Source organism: Saccopteryx leptura, chromosome 2 (genome assembly GCF_036850995.1).
Source record: "Saccopteryx leptura isolate mSacLep1 chromosome 2, mSacLep1_pri_phased_curated, whole genome shotgun sequence".
In the NCBI taxonomy this organism is placed as follows: domain Eukaryota; kingdom Metazoa; phylum Chordata; class Mammalia; order Chiroptera; family Emballonuridae; genus Saccopteryx; species Saccopteryx leptura.
In genome coordinates, this window is record NC_089504.1 from 172756538 (window position 1) to 172773057 (window position 16520).

At 37.1% G+C, this 16520-nt stretch overlaps 1 protein-coding gene and 1 pseudogene across 1 annotated transcript in view; both read right to left on the reverse strand.

Moving 5' to 3' along the window:
- Positions 1–16520, reverse strand: part of USP15 (ubiquitin specific peptidase 15) — a 164152-nt gene that overhangs the window by 140597 nt on the left and 7035 nt on the right. The gene's annotated exons all lie outside the window — the stretch shown is intronic.
- Positions 10609–12224, reverse strand: LOC136393931 (large ribosomal subunit protein eL13 pseudogene; annotated as a pseudogene).

Below are 16520 nucleotides of genomic sequence, written 5' to 3' on the forward strand. Positions count from 1 at the left end.
TGAGAACCCAGAAATAAACCCACAGTTGTATAGACAACTGATGTTTGACAAAGGAGGTAAGAGCATACATTGGAGTAAAGACAGCATCTTCAACAAATGGCGTTGGGAAAATTGGACAGCTATTTGCAAAAAAATGAAACTAGATCACCAGCTTACACCACTCAGAAAAATAAACTCAAAATGGATAAAAGACTTAAATGTAGGCCGTGAAACCATAAGCATCTTAGAAGAAAACATAGGCAGTAAGCTCTCCGACATCTCTCAGAGCAATATATTTGCTGATTTATCTCCATGGGGAAGTGAAATAAAAGATAGGATAAACAAATGGGACTATATCAAACTAAAAAGCTTTTGCACAGCTAAAGACAATAAGAACAGAATAAAAAAACTACACAATGGGAGAACATATTCGACAATACGTCTGATAAGGGGTTAATAACCAAAATTTATAAAGAACTTGTAAAACTCAACACCAGGAAGACAAAACAATCCAATCAAAAAATGGGCAAAAGAAATGAATAGACACTTCTCCAGAGAGGACACACAGATGGCCAATAGGCATATGAAAAAATGCTCAACATCACTAATCATTAGAGAAATGCAAATTAAAACCACAATGAGATATCATCTTACACCAGTCAGAATGGCGCTCATCAACAAAACAACACAGAGTAAGTGCTGGCGAGGATGTGGAGAAAAGGGAACCCTCCTGCACTGCTGGTGGGAATGCAGACTGGTGCAGTCACTGTGGAAAACAGTATAGAGATTCCTCAAAAAACTGAAAATTGAACTGCCTTTGACCCAGCTATCCCTCTCTTAGGAATATACCCCAAGAACACCATAGAACGGTTTCAAAAGGAGAAATGCACCCCCATGTTTGTGGCAGCATTGTTCACAATAGCGAAGATCTGGAAACAGCCCAAGTGTCCGTCAGAGAACGAGTGGATTGAAAGGCTTTGGTACATATATACTATGGAATACTACTCAGTCATAAGAAATGATGACATCAGATCAATTACAATAACATGGATGGACCTTGATAACATTATACAGAGTCAAATAAATAAATCAGAAAAAACTAAGAACTATATGAATCCATACATAGATGGGACATAAAAATGAGACTCAGGGACATGAACAAGAGTGTGATGGCAACGGGTGTCGGGGGAGGGGGGAGGGGGTGAGGAACAAGAGAGGGGGTGGGGGAGGGGAGGGGCACAAAGAAAACCAGAAGGTGACAGAAGAGAATTAGACTTTGGGGGAGGGGTATACAGCACAATCAAATGTCAAAATAACCTGGAGATGTTTTCTCTCAACATATATACCCTGATTTATCAATGTCACTGCATTAAATTAAAAAAAAACAAACAAAAAAACAAAAAACTACAATGAGATATCATCTCACACCAGTCAGAATGGCGCTCATCAACAAAACAACACAGAATAAGTGCTGGTGAGGATGTGGAGAAAAGGAAACCCTCCTGCACTGCTGGTGGGAATGCAGACTGGTGCAGCCACTGTGGAAAACAGTATGGAGATTCCTCAAGAAATTAAAAATCGAACTGCCTTTTGACCCAGCTATCCCACTTTTAGGAATATACCCCAAGAACACCACAGCACTATTTGAAAAGGAGAAATGCACCCCCATGTTTATGGCAGCATTGTTCACAATAGTGAAGATTTGGAAACAGCCCAAGTGTCTGTCAGTGGATGAGTGGATTAAAAAGCTTTGTACATATATACTATGGAATACTACTCAGCCATAAGAAATGATGACATCGGATCATGTACAACAACATGTATGGACCTTGATGACAGTATACTAAGCGAAATAAGTAAATCAGAAAAAACTAAGAACTATATGATTCCATACATAGGTGGGACATAAAAATGAGACTCAGAGACATGGACAACAGTGTGGGGGTTACAGGGTGGGGGGGAGAGAGAAGGGGTTTGGGGAGGGGAGGGGCACAAAGAAAACCAGTTAGAAGGTGAGGAAGACAATTGGACTTTGGGTGATGGGAACACAGCATTATCAAATGTCAAAATAACCTAGAGATGTTTTCTCTGAACATATGTACCCTGATTTATCAATGTCCCCCCATTAAAATTAATTTTTAAAAAACCCTCAACTGTTAAAGAATATTCATCAACAGTTTAATTACCTACAAGAAGATATGGCAGAATTTCTATACATGAGTACTGCAAACACACAATTAGGGTTGTCCAACTCAAAGCCTCCAAATTGTAAAATTTGAGATTTATGAGGGGAAAAAAGTTAAGAAACTAAGTCATAAGAAAACCCTGCTACTAAAATAAAATAGTTTATATAGCAATGAGCTTGTATGTTAAATTGGTAATTTAAAAATTATACTAAATTGTGTTTCATCCATCAAAAATTAAAGTTTATACTTTCTCCTTTGCAATTTAAACAAGCTATTAAGAGATTCCATCTTTTCTCTTTGCAAATAAACATCATACTAAGCAGCCTTTCCATTTATCTTCCTATCGTTTTCCCAATTTCATGGTGTCTTAATTACTTAATTCCTGATATTTTTAGGGCAAGCTCCCCAGATTGTTTGTGTCGTAGTAAACTGTCTTAACTGTCTTGGGTCATTTGCTTTTCCCACATGAATTTCACAAACAATCTGTCAAGTTCCCCAAAAATCGGTTTAAGATTTTGATTAGAATTGTGTTGGTTTTAAAGATTAACAGTAATAATATAATTAAAAATATCATTTAAAAACCTCCTTTCAAAACTATTTGTGAAATACTACGTAAAATTCTATTTATATTTATTTAAAAGATATTTTTAAATGATGGGACTTTATCTCCCAAAATATTTAATAAATTCTTCACAACTATAGTGGAGTTCTGCAGTGGGTAATATTCATCTGCTGCCATAAACAAGGTATTATCAAAGGAGACTCTCCCATTTGATGAATATTTGGCTCCTTTCAACACACCTTCAATTGCAAAGGAGCATCATACTTATTATACAGGCCACGTATATCTTACTTGTAGAATTTTGTGGTAAGGAAATATGAGGGAAGTAAAATATTGGGTTGGGGAATAAGTTCGTAGCGTTTTTACCGAAGACTTTTATTTAAACAAAAAACCAATAATTATATCAATAAGTTAATCAATTATATATTCGCCGTTGCTGTTTACAACCTCTTCCCACCTCTCGACCAATTTGTTGATGCAGTTCCGCCAAAAATCGCCTGGTCTGGTGTCAAAGAAGTTGTTGAGCCAGTTTTTAAGGACCTCTTTGTTATCGAAGGTAACGCCCTTCATATGGTTTGACAGGGAGCGGAAAAGATGGTAATCGGTCGGTGCAAGGTCCGGAGAATATGGCAGATGCTGAAGGACCTCCCATTCGAGCTCTTGAAGTGTGGCTTTGACGACTTGTGCAACATGGGGCCTGGCGTTGTCGTGAAGGAGTATGGTTTGACCATGTCGATCAGGTCTTTTCAGTCGAATAGCCTCATTCACGTGGTGTAGCTGGGCAATGTAGAGCTCCTTGTTGACCGTGGCATTCTTTTCGAGCATTTCCCAGTTCTTCATCGAATTCAGAAGGCCTTCCACTGCGGCACGTGTCATCGATGTCAAAGTTGCCATTTTTGAACTTTGCAAACCATTTCCGTGCTGTAGACTCACCTATGACACCTTCTCCATACACGTCGCAAATGTCCCGGGCTGCTTCGGCAGCTTTTTGACCTCGATGAAAAGCAAAGAAGAGCAGGTGTCGAAAATGTTGATTTTTGCCTCCTGGGTATTCCATTTCTAAGCCTCAAAACTAATAAAAAATTAAATAACTCAAAAATACAATTAACATAGTTTTGTAGAGCAGGAAGAGTTTTATCGAATGAATACTTACCCTTTGCCAAACAGCAAACAAATCGTTGTAAAATAAAAGAAAATATAAAAACGCTACGAACTTATTCCCCAACCCAATAAATAGCATGTGTTACAGAAATAATATATAGTTTTCTTAGGTTTACCCACGAAAGATAATATTCGATAAATAGACAAATAAATGAAAAAATTTCATTTGAAAACATTTATATAGATTTGTTGTACTGTACAAACTCTACTCCCAATCTAAAATCTGCAAAAATCGCAATTCTTCAATTTGAACTGATAAAAATCTGGAACAGAAACAATAGCTCAACAAGACTACAAATGAGTGAACAAAGACCTGAATTTATACATTCTCAACAGCACTCTTAATCCAGATGAGCCCAATTTTAGCTTCTGAGTTTCTTTTTTGAATAATTATAACTATTTGTGAAGATTGGTATTTCATGACTTTTATTTTTCACTAATAGTCATAACTATGATTCTAGGATGAAAGCTAAATTCTTAACATTGCCTAATAGGTGTTACACGATCTGCTAGTACCATTTATCCTTGTGCTGAGCTACAAGGGCCTTCTTTCAGTTTCTGGACACACAATGTTCTGCCTCATGGCTCCTTCTGCCTAGAATACTCTTCTATTGCTCTGAGCACCTAGCTAACTCCTATCATCTTCTACAAAGCCTAAATGTCACTTTCTTGAGGAATCCTTCCATAAAGTATCTGTTTCCTCTCAATTTGGAAGGAGAAAAACAACATAGCAACCTCAGTTTACTAGATATCAAGACTCTTTATTAAATTATAGAAATTACTTAACAAAATAATTAACATTTGAGCTTTATTCTTGGGCCAAGTGCATACTTCTAAGTACTTTAATATACTGCCTCATTTACTCTATTCAATGATATTAAAATTTCATACGCACATATAAATTAACTTGCCAAGGTTACAAAGTTAGTGCCAGGCCTGTGATTAAGAAAACGTGATATTGGGCCCTGGCAAGGTGGTTCCGTGGATACAGCGTCATCCCAGCCTGCCAAGGCACACAAGCTAAGCGACCAATGAGCGCACAGCTAGATGGAACCTGGCCTGCCAAGGCACACAAACTAAGTGGAACAAGGAGTTGATGCCTCTGCCCCCAACCCTCCCTCTCTCAAATCAGTGTGTGTGTGTGTGTAATACTGGTATAGAAAAAAGCAAACAAATCCAATGGAAACAGCACAAAGAAACAAGAACCAGACTCACATACTTTGTCTAGCTATAATGTATGCCAATATTTTTCAACTGCTGGTCTACCAGAAATTTTGTGCCGATATGTAAGTTAACTACTCTGATGTTGTACAAAGATTATAGGCCCAATAATTTTAGTCGAATTCGTTTATGCTCATGGTGATTCCTACCTTAGCAGTCCCCGAAATAGTCTTCTTTTTACACTGGTCCCCAAGTGTAAAACTGCCAAAAGCATCATTACAAACTAGTGGAGAAAGTCCTGGCTATGTATATGGGGAAAAAATTAGAGCTCCACCTCACATATACAGTCAGTTCTACTCTAATGCTTGTTTCAAAACCTTGAATGTGTTAAACGTGATTGATATACTAGGGAAAAATGACACAATTTCAGTGTATGCAAACACTACTTCATCCACAAGCAGGGCCAGGACTAAGGTGTGGCAAGTGTTATTTCTAGGGGTCCTAACAGGGACCCCTCCTAAAATTGTGCACCCTAGGTGCTTTCCTTGTCATCCCTGGTCCTAACTCTGAAACAAACCGTTCATGAATACAGGACACTACCCAGGTGTACTGAACCACACAGGAATGCACAAGACACACATTTCAATCACCTGCCTAAATCACATGCGTATGTGCTACACATTCCACAACTGCAGTCACAACTTCTGACAGATTTCAGATAACCTTTTAAAAAAAAGTTATTGATTGATTGATTTTTAGAGAGAGGAGACGGGGGGGGGGGGGGAGAAGCTGGAAGCATCAATTCATAGTAGTTGCTTCCTGTATGTGCCTTGACCAGGCAAGCCCAGGGTTTTGAACTGGCAACCTCAGCATTCCAGGTTAACACTTGATCCACTGCGCCACCAAAGGTCAGGCAAGATTTCAGATAATCTTATCTCCTTCCGCCCCTACACAATAACAGGCTGCTGCAACCCTTCTGAATCTTACTTCCATAATCAAACTTCATCTTTTTCAAAATAAAAATTACTTTTTGTGGTATACTAAGCATTTCTTGACTCTATTTTTTTTAAAATCTATTTTCTTATATTTTAAATTTTATTTATGTATTTTAGAGCGGTGGGGAGGAGAGAGAGAGAAAGAGAAAAAGAAAGAGAAAGAGAGAGAGAGAGAGAGAGAGAGAGAGACAGGGGGAGGGACAAGAAGTATCATCTCCCGTATGTGCCTTGACCAGGCAAGCCCAGGGTTTTGAATCGGTGACCTTAGCGTTCCAGGTCAATGCTTTATCCACTGTGCCACCAAAGGTCAAGCAATGCATTTCTTTCTTTCTTTTCTTTTTTCTTTTATTTCTCTCTCTCTCTCTTTCCTTCTTCCCTTCCTTCCTTCCTTCCTTTTTTTTTTTTTTTTACAGAGACAGAGAGAGAGAGTCAGAGAGAGGGATAGAGAGGGACAGACAAGAACGGAGAGAGATGAGAAGCATCAATCATTAGTTTTTCGTTGCAACACCTTAGTTGTTCACTGATTGCTTTCTCATATGTGCCTTGACCGTGGCCCTTCAGCAGACCGAGTAACCCTTTGCTTGAGCCAGCGACCTTGGGTCCAAGCTGGTGAGCTTTGCTCAAACCAGATGAGCCCGCGCTCAAGCTGGCGACCTCGGGGTCTTGAACCTGGGTCCTCTGCATCCCAGTTGGATGCTCTATCCACTTACCACCGCCTGGTCAGGCTCTATGCATTTCTTAACCATTGAACATAACACACGTAAAACTGTTAACATTTTTAAGTGTATATTTTTTAATGTGTCATTGAAAAAATTTTTTGAGTACTGTGCCCCCAACCCCATTTTTTCCCATATAACTTCTGGTTTTTGTAGCACGATTTTGCAAATAGCGTCATGATTTTTAGGAACACGTGTGTTATAGAAAAACTAACTATACAAAAATAAACTATAGTTGAATTAAAAACAAATGTGAAAGCAAATATATAATTTTTAAAGAAGATATTGAAAACCCTTGTTACCTTATAATATATGAAGAGTCAAGACAAAAAGCAAAGTATCTTAGTTGGATAACCTTGCCAAGGTTAAAATGAAAAGATTCTGTTCAGCAAAGACACCACCAAGCAGAAATAAGACTGGGGAAGATACTTGCATTGCATGTAACCAACAAAGGATTAGAATACATGAACTAATTTAAAAAAATAAAGGGAAGAAAAAAGGGCAATTTATAGAACAGGAATCAGAAGGGCCTCTATACATACAAGATGATGCCCAGCCTCATTAGCAATGGGAAGAATACAGAGTAACCCAATGCTGTATCATTCTTATGAAATCGGTGAACACACAGCACATACACCAAATGTATCAAAATTAAGTGTGAAAAAAATGTGACAAATTTATATACTGCCAATGGAAATGTAAATTAGAGCCCTCACTTTAGGAATTTGGCAGTATCTGTTAAACATGAAGATGTTCATTCTATACAATTATATTACTGTCATTGCTAAGTTTTATCCTATAGAAATTCTTGCACTTATTTACATGAATATAACTATAACAATATATACTGCAGCATAATTTGTAATAAAATTAGGGGAAAACCTAATATCCACTATTCATACCAAGAAATATATATTACACAAAAACTGAAATGAAAAAGACAAGTCTACATGTATTATTAACACGGATAAATCTCATGCCACAAATGATACATATTTACATATCCATGTATATAAATAAAAATAATAAAAATCAATTTTAGGAGAGTGGCTCCCTCTGGCAAGGGAGGGAAGGGGATGGGATTAGGGAAATATGTATAGAAAGATTCGACCTTATCTGCATTGTTTTATTATTATTTTTAACTAACAGAGGTGTACACAGATATTTTGTTATACTTTTTTTTGTATTCATCTGTCTGTGAAATATTACATTGAATATGATTAATCTTTTCTATTTAATATGGAATAACGGCTTATATATGTATACATCTTCATAGACATGTACAGAAATTAAATAGTCAAATGTACAGACTGCATAGTGTTGAGGCCAACAAGACAAGATAACTTAGTGACAATCAACAAATGAAGAGAAATTTCAAGCATAAAAATACTAAAATAACTACAAATACAGCTTAGGTTGTTTTGTTTTTTTTTAATTGGGATAATAATATGTACAGCAAAATGTATAAAGTTCATAGTTTTAGTTTTATTCCTCTTTATGAAAAAATTTCACTTTATCTCATATTTATTTTTATAATTATCTCTTCCAAACAGATGGATTTGTTAATAAAAATTTACATAAACTTTGAAGAATTATCTTTGAAAAGGTATGATCTGACTTTTTAAATTTATAAAATTATGATTGTTATATACTGTAATCATTTTCAGGTAATTATTTCCTTTTGATAATTAGAACAAACAGTAAGCTAGAAAAGTAAAATAATTGAGTGACATATCACAAGAAAAGCAAATAAAGTACAGAAAGTAGATCATCCTTGATATCTGGGAAGGTAATACAAAGAAAACTACCACTAAAAAAGTCCTAAAATTGGCCCTGGCCGGTTGGCTCAGTGGTAGAGCGTCGGCCTGGCATGCAGAAGTCCTGGGTTCGATTCCCGGCCAGGGCACACAGGAGAAGCGCCCATCTGCTTCTCCACCCTTCCCCCTCTCCTTCCTCTCTGTCTCTCTCTTCCCCTCCCGCAGCCGAGGCTCCACTGGAGCAAAGATGGCCTGGGCGCTGGGGATGGCTCCTCGGCCTCTGCCCCAGGCGCTAGAGTGTCGTAGCAACAGAGCGACCCCCTGGAGGGGCAGAGCATCGCCCCCTGGTGGGCAGAGCGTCGCCCCCTAGTGGGCGTGCCGGGTGGATCCTGGTCGGGCGCATGCGGGAGTCTGTCTGACTGTCTCTCCCTGTTTCCGGCTTCAGAAAAATACAGGAAAAAAAAAAAAGTCCTAAAATTGACATATATACTGATTTTAAACTGATCAAGCTTCAGTACCAACTATTACATAACTATAGACTTGCAAACATCTAAAATTCACCTACATACTAATGTGCATTTAGATAGCTCAAAGTACAGAGTAGTAATTAAGTAATTGATTTGTGACAGACTACTTTGAAGTTTTTTACACAAAAGCATCTATAGCTTATGGATGAGACTAAAGGTGAAATGAAATATTTCTGAATATTGAACCTTCTGTGTTCTCATATAAAAAGCTACAAAGTTAATGTACCAAAATATGCTCAAGATCACTTTATGACTGATGCTTCTGGCTGTAGCTGAATCAGTACCACTTCCCTCTGTTTCAGTGGATTATAAGATTTTATGAGTGCCTCACATTTAACCATTACCCATGATTCTCACATAATAGTACATCAACATAAAAAATAGTTCAATCGCTTAAGTCCTTCAGAGATGACACAATCCTTCAGCATGCCTCTATTTTCAACAGTTACTTCAAATCTTTGCCCGTCTCACTAAGTCTCTAACCCATTAGATTTACTAGACCATACTTCTTACTGTTTAAGGAAGAAGCCTTCAACTTACTTTCTTGCTCCACACCTTAATCTTTCAATCTTACCTAATTTTCTTATATATCAGTGGAGGATATAATTCTCCTTAAATCTAAGACTATTAATTTTTGTTTCAATGCTCTGATCTAATTTCCTTCTACCATCTTGGAGACTTACCACCATTGACAGCCCCTACCTTCTGTTTCTCTCGGTATCTTTTTTTTCAGCCAGCACATAACAAGGGCCATTTATTTCCTCCTTTCTTCCCAAACCACTTCCCATCTCACATATTATTTCCTCTTCCATCTACTCCCATTTTTCTGACTTGTACTTGCAGCCAAACTTATCCTTCCTCAACCCTCACCTACTCTTCAATTTGGCTCGCCTTTCTAACCCGACGGGCCCTCAAAAGTTCTCACAGTCACCAATGACCACCCTATCAAATACCAAGGATTCATAATTTTATGTACCTTATTAATCTTTTTTAAAAAGCGATTCCAATTTTTCTGAGGGGAGGGATATGGGTTTTTTTAACCTTCTTTTCCTCTTTTTAAATGTTAGTATTCCACAGAGCTGTTCTCTAATTTCTTTTCTTATTGTTTATAATCTCCAATATTGTAATTCATATCAATAATTACAAAACCTGTACCCTCGGGCCAGTCCCCAAGTTCTTGAGCTATATTTCTAATTTCTACTAGTCCATGTCAACTTGGATTTTTCAGACCTTTCAACCTTGTGTCATCAATCATCTTCATACCTTCACATGTACTTCTCAAGCATACCCTTAATAAATTGTCATAATTTAACTCCCCAAGCCAGAAACCAGAAATATTATCCTATATTCCTCCCTTGCCGCATAATATCTAATAACCTCTTCATTCTCAGAAAAGTACCTTAGTTCTGTATCCCCCTTTCCCCATCATTTTTAGTGGTACAGCTTATTGTAATAGCAGCCCAACTTGTCTTTCTGCTTTAAGTTTGCTTGCTTTTAATTAATCCTCCATTCTGCTGCCACATTTTATTATTATTTTTTTTATTATTATTATTTTAAAATGATGTTACCAACAGTCTTCATTTTTTCTTTTCAACATCCTTTCTGCAGCTTCCTTGGCTCTTTCTGCGCAGATGCCGAAGAGCTCAGCATCGAAGCAGGCCATGTGAAGGCTGGCAAACGCCTTTAAGTTCTTCTCCTCCTCTGTGATGACCATGGCTTTCCCCTTCTTGTAGACATTCTGTATGGGCATAACTGGTCCTGTTAGCTGGGCAGCCAACTTGAGTTCTTCACGAAACTGTCTCCCTTCTTGGGGGCCAAAGGCTTTCTGGGGAAGAGTTGTGAACTTGAAGCGGTACTCCTTCAGCCACTGCACATTAACCAGCAGTTAGTCGGTGGACTTGTTCCACCTCTTTGGAAATAAAAAGATCCCTATGGTCCCGGCCACCTTTTTGTGGATGTCAGTCACCCTTGAGTTCTCCAAACTGAAGGCCCTGTTGCTTGCACTTTGGCCTGGTGCCTCACTGTGGGGCATCTCACTATGGGCTGAATGGGTCCTGACACAGAATGTAGGACACTGTGGAGTGCTTTGGCTTGCTAGGCCTTGTGTCTGCAGATCTTTCACACAGGCTGGTTAAACCACATGGCAACACACCACTGCCTGTCCTTGCAGAAACTGAATTGTTCTGCAAACTCTTGTTTTATGTAGTAATCAAGTTTCTGCAATTGAAACGCTATTGTAGTAGTTATCTTGGTATATGTGATGCCCCAATTCCAGATACAGCCGAAGTAGTGACAGAATAGTCAGTTTATTTCCTTCACCTGTGTACATTTCCATATTGCAAATATACCCAGTCTTGCTCTCACATACCATTCTTAGAATAAACCATATTTAATAAGTTTAGCTGGGTTGTAAGTTCGAAATAGAAGACGACCCCTCCAGGGAATTATGCATTCATCTAATGATAATTCTCATATAGATTTATATATTGTTTAAAATTTATTAATAAAGTGGTCAGTACAGATTGAATTTCAAATAGCCTGGATGAAGATTTAGTCATGTTTGCATTGTTAATTGAAATGCCAATAAGTCTAAATTTGTTCAAAATGATTTTGACTCATCGTCTGAGGAAATACTGGAACAGCTAGAACTGGGTTTGTCAACCAATATTCTTTCCAAGTATCCTTTCAAATATGCCCTATTGGCAGTATACATCCTAAAAAAATTTTCATATCTGTTGGAGTAACAAACCGCTTTATTGCTTTTAAAATTTTGTGCTTTCCCAAATTTTGGTTATAAGTTCAATTGATAACAACATAGTTTAAACAGATGGTTGTCAAAAATCAAGTTGGTGACTTCAATGATGTTCTTAGAGTCAGATGGTATAACTGTAACCCCAGAATTACCTTCAAATTTTTCCAAATGAGGTTGAAAGTACTCTTTTGACCAATCATTATCTTGGCAACCAAGATGCAAATTACACTCAAAATCATGTATGGAAATGTTCAAATTTTCAGGTTCAGAATCACTTGAAATTACTATTTTGCCTTTTTGAAGGAATAACTGTTATCACTGCCACTGTCAAAGCTTTCATCAGTTTCACTTGAAATAGCTGATAAATTGTCAGCAAATATATACAGAATTTTATCATGTTCTTTATCATGTTCTTCGTCACTATCCATGGTTACCGAGCATTTTAAAAATACCAAATTGATATAAAAAAGTTATTTTTATTACTAACGACAAGTGACTAATCACTTTTAATTTCTTTTGTAATTTTCTTTTCCTTTTTGTGTTTTTCTGAAGCTGGAAATGGGGAGGCAGTCAGACTCCCGCATGCGCCCGACCGGGATCCACCTGGCATGCCCACCAGGGGGCGATGCTCCGCCATCCGGGGCGTCACTCTGCCGCAACCAGAGCCATTCTAGCGCCTGAGGCAGAGGCCACAGAGCCATCCTCAGTACCCGGGCCAACCTTGCTCCAATGGAGCCTTGGCTGTGGGAGGGGAAGAGAGAGACAGAGAGGAAGGAGGGGGGGGGGGGTGGAGAAGCAGATGGGCACTTTTCCTGTGTGCCCTGGCCGGGAATCGAACCCAGGACTCCCGCACGCCAGGCCGACGCTCTACCACTGAGCCAACCAGCCAGGGCCTCCTTTTGTAATTTTTAACCTCAGCAAATGAGTTTTCTGTTACACTGTTTCTCTTTAAATGACAACAATGCAAAGCTGAGAATTCTTGTGATTGGCCACAAACTTTAGAACAGAAAACACAAAAATTCTCATAATCCATCTGCAACGTGTTAAGACTACATGAAAAAAAAAAACAACTTTCATTTTTAAGAGGTTTTCTCAAGTTGTGGTAAACACTAAGCTGTGGATGAATTTTTTCACATCCAATTTCAAATTGTTTTCATGATTATTTTGCTTATAAATTTTCTTACTTGAATAGGTATGAACTCTTATATTGTAGAAAAGTACTAGACCAAAATTCTTTTCTTGGGATTACTTCTTATAAGGTATTTGAAAAGTTACTAGGCACTATAGCCTCTATATTTTGTATCTTAGAAATGGAAATTCATTCATTCAAAAATACATATTGGAGGTCTAATATGCTATACCGTATTAATAGATGGTTATCAAAATAGCCAAGGCCTGACCAGGCGGTGGCACAGTGGACAGAGCACCCAACTGGAATACAGAGGACCCAGGTTCGAGACCCCGAGGTTGCCAGCTTGAGCATGGGCTCATCTGGTTTGGGCAAAGCTCACCAGCTTGGACCCATGGTCGCTGGCTCGAGCAAGGGGTTACTTGGTCTGCTGAAGGGCCACGGTCAAGGCACATATGAGAAAGCAATCAATGAACTAAGGTGTTGCAATGAAAAACTGATGATTGATGCTTATCTCTCTCCGTTCCTGTCTGTCCCTTTCTATCCTTCTTTCTCTCTCTCTGTAAAAAAAAAAAAAAAAAAAAAAAAAAAAAAAAGCCAAGGTCCCTATGTTCATGGAATTGAGAATTCAGTGCAGAGGGTATATAATTAAGATATGCAGTAAAATATCTTGGTAAGTGCAGTGAATGAAAAGTACAAGGAGCCATGAAAACATAAAAAAAGGGTCCTGTTTAGAATAAAGGATTTGAGAAAGTAATAAAAGGAGATATTTCAAGAAGAGTAAGAAAAAAAAAAAGCTATCTAGATTGAAGGAACAGCATGTGCTAGGGCCAAAACAACTTTGGGTGTTTGGTTGAGAACTTACTAAATGAGGTTTGAGTTTATGACAGGGACTAGAAATGCTAGATATGGCTAGAAAGGTATCTGGGCACAGTCTATACAGTCTATGAAATAATGATAAGGAACGTATTCTAATGTAATAAAAAGCCACTGGGAGATTTTTAGAAGGAATGATCTGACATATTTTTCATGAAGACCACGGGGAATATTTCACAGGATTGTTGGGAGGATCAAATACATATGAAATGATTACTAAATCAAAAACTTACATAGTTATGTCATGAGTAATTTAAAAGGTCTAAATTGTATGGTGCTAAATATTCTGAAGGCATCAAGAAAGACAATTTGTATTGTAGTCTGTACAGAATGATTTTTCAATGGCTCCAGAGAGGCTAGGTCAATTTTAGTCCTCCAAATAAATCTGAGTTCATTTTAAGACAGTCTTCAAATACAGAAAAGCTACACAAAGAACTAAAAAACACAGAATTTGGGGGGGAGGGGGTAGAGGATAGTGATGGAGAGAAAAGATAGAAGAGTTTCAAAAGTTTAGTGTTTTTATATATACTAGAAGCAAATTTAAGAAAGATATATAGGAAGTAATAAGTGATTCAGAATTAGTCCCAGATATAAAGTTTAAAAGTAGTAGAGTAAATCCCAATAGCAGGATTTAGGAGACCACAAAACTAGTGAATGTGCATGAGCAGCAGTTCTTATTTTGTTTGTTTAGTATATGCTTATGTAGACAACTTTCAGATAAGAGATTCCGAATGCTTATCTAATATATGACCTAAATACAACAGTTTATTTTTTTAAAAATCCTACCTTTTCATCTACAAAGTAGGAATAAGACAGTGGTTTTTTGTTTTTTTTTTTTACAACAACAAAAAATACACAAAAATATCAGCCTAATTCAGTTTGCCAAACTTAATCTTAGGACAATATATATAACTATTTTGTGCAAAATTAATGGCATAAACAATCCTGTATGTTAATCTGTTAATTCACTCTATGACTAATCCTCTCATTTAATGCCTGTGTGTAAATTACATTTGAGTAGCAATAGCATAAAACCATTTTAAATAAAGGAGACATTGACAGTATCTATTTAGTATTTTACTAAATATTTCACTGAAATTTTTTTAAGTACCAGAGACTAAACTCAGAACTTCATTTTTTCAGTAAAACGTAACCAAAGAAATCTATGAAGTTCTTTTAAATAAATGGCTAGGTCAGTCATCCCTTTATATCTTAACTTTTAGATTTAGATTTCAAGCATTTCCAACGTATTTTTTGTTCTGCACAATAAATTCATTAGTTAGCAAGAACTCATTTTTATGACCTCTTTTTACATCTGAATTAAGATACAAATAAGAAACTCAAGAAGGAAACCAAGATTGTGAAAGTGAAAAAAAACACACAGCAAGGGAAGAAATTCTGTAAATCACCTATCAGATAATGAATTTGTATCTAGAATCTGAAAAGAACTCTTAAAATTCAATAATACAAAGACAAATGACCAAATTTAAAAATAGGCAAAGGATCAAGACAGACCTTTTGCCAAAGAAGATATACAAATAGCCAATAAGCATATATGCAAAGATGTGCAATATCATCAGTCATTAAAGAAATGCAAATCAAAACAGCAATGAGATACAACAACATACCCACTAAGATGGCTATAATGAAAAAGACAAAACCTTGACAAGGTTATGGAGAAATCAGAACCCTCAGACACTGCTGGTAGTGATGTAAAATAAAATGGTGCAGCCACTTTGGAAAAGAGTCTGTTAGCTTCTCAAAAACGTAAGCATAGGGACCCAACAATTCCACTCCTAAGTATAAAACCTAGAGAAATAAAAACTACGGCTACACAAAAACTTGTACACAAATGCTCACAGCCAAAAAAAAAAAAAAATGTAAACAACCCAAAGGTCCATCAACTGATGAAGGGATAAATTCAATGTGGTCTCTCTGTACAGTGTAATATTTGGCAATAAAAAGAAATGAAGCACTGATACATACTACAACGTGGATGAACCTAAAAGACATTATGTTAACTGAATGAATCCAGACATAAAAATCACATGTATTATGATTCCATTTATACGAAATACTCAGAATAGGCAAAGCTATAGACTAGAATGTAGAATAATAGCTGCTGTGACTAGAGCAGGAAGAGTTGGGGAGAAATTGGGGGATTGCAAATAGGTAGGGGTATGTTTCAGGGATGATAAAAGGATTCCAAAATTAACTGTGGTAATGGTTGCACAACTCTGAGAATATACCCAACCCCAGTGAATTATACATGTTAAGTGGGTGGAAGTGTACAATAAGTGAATATATCACAGTAACGCTCTTTTATACATACATATATATGTGTATACTTATATACATACATATATATTAAGGGTGGGGTTATTGGGGATGATTTTACAGAGATTGGTTTTGAGTTAGGTTCTGAAGTAATTGCAAGTCGGGAATCAGTAAAATATATTTGAAATAATATGAATGATGTGTAAAGCCCTGTAAGGCAGGAACAAGTACTTAATTTGCAGGAAATGGGAGAGCAGAGCTATCTATACTAGTTAGAAATAAAACTACTAAGACTAGAATGCTAAATCAAGGAGACCCAGAAAATTCTACAGGTTTCTCATATGAATAATAGATGAACACGGTGTTTTACTAATGTGACAAAGCTATCACTTCTTGATTTTAATACTTCCAAGTATTCATCCCTCAAAAAGTTAATTCCATA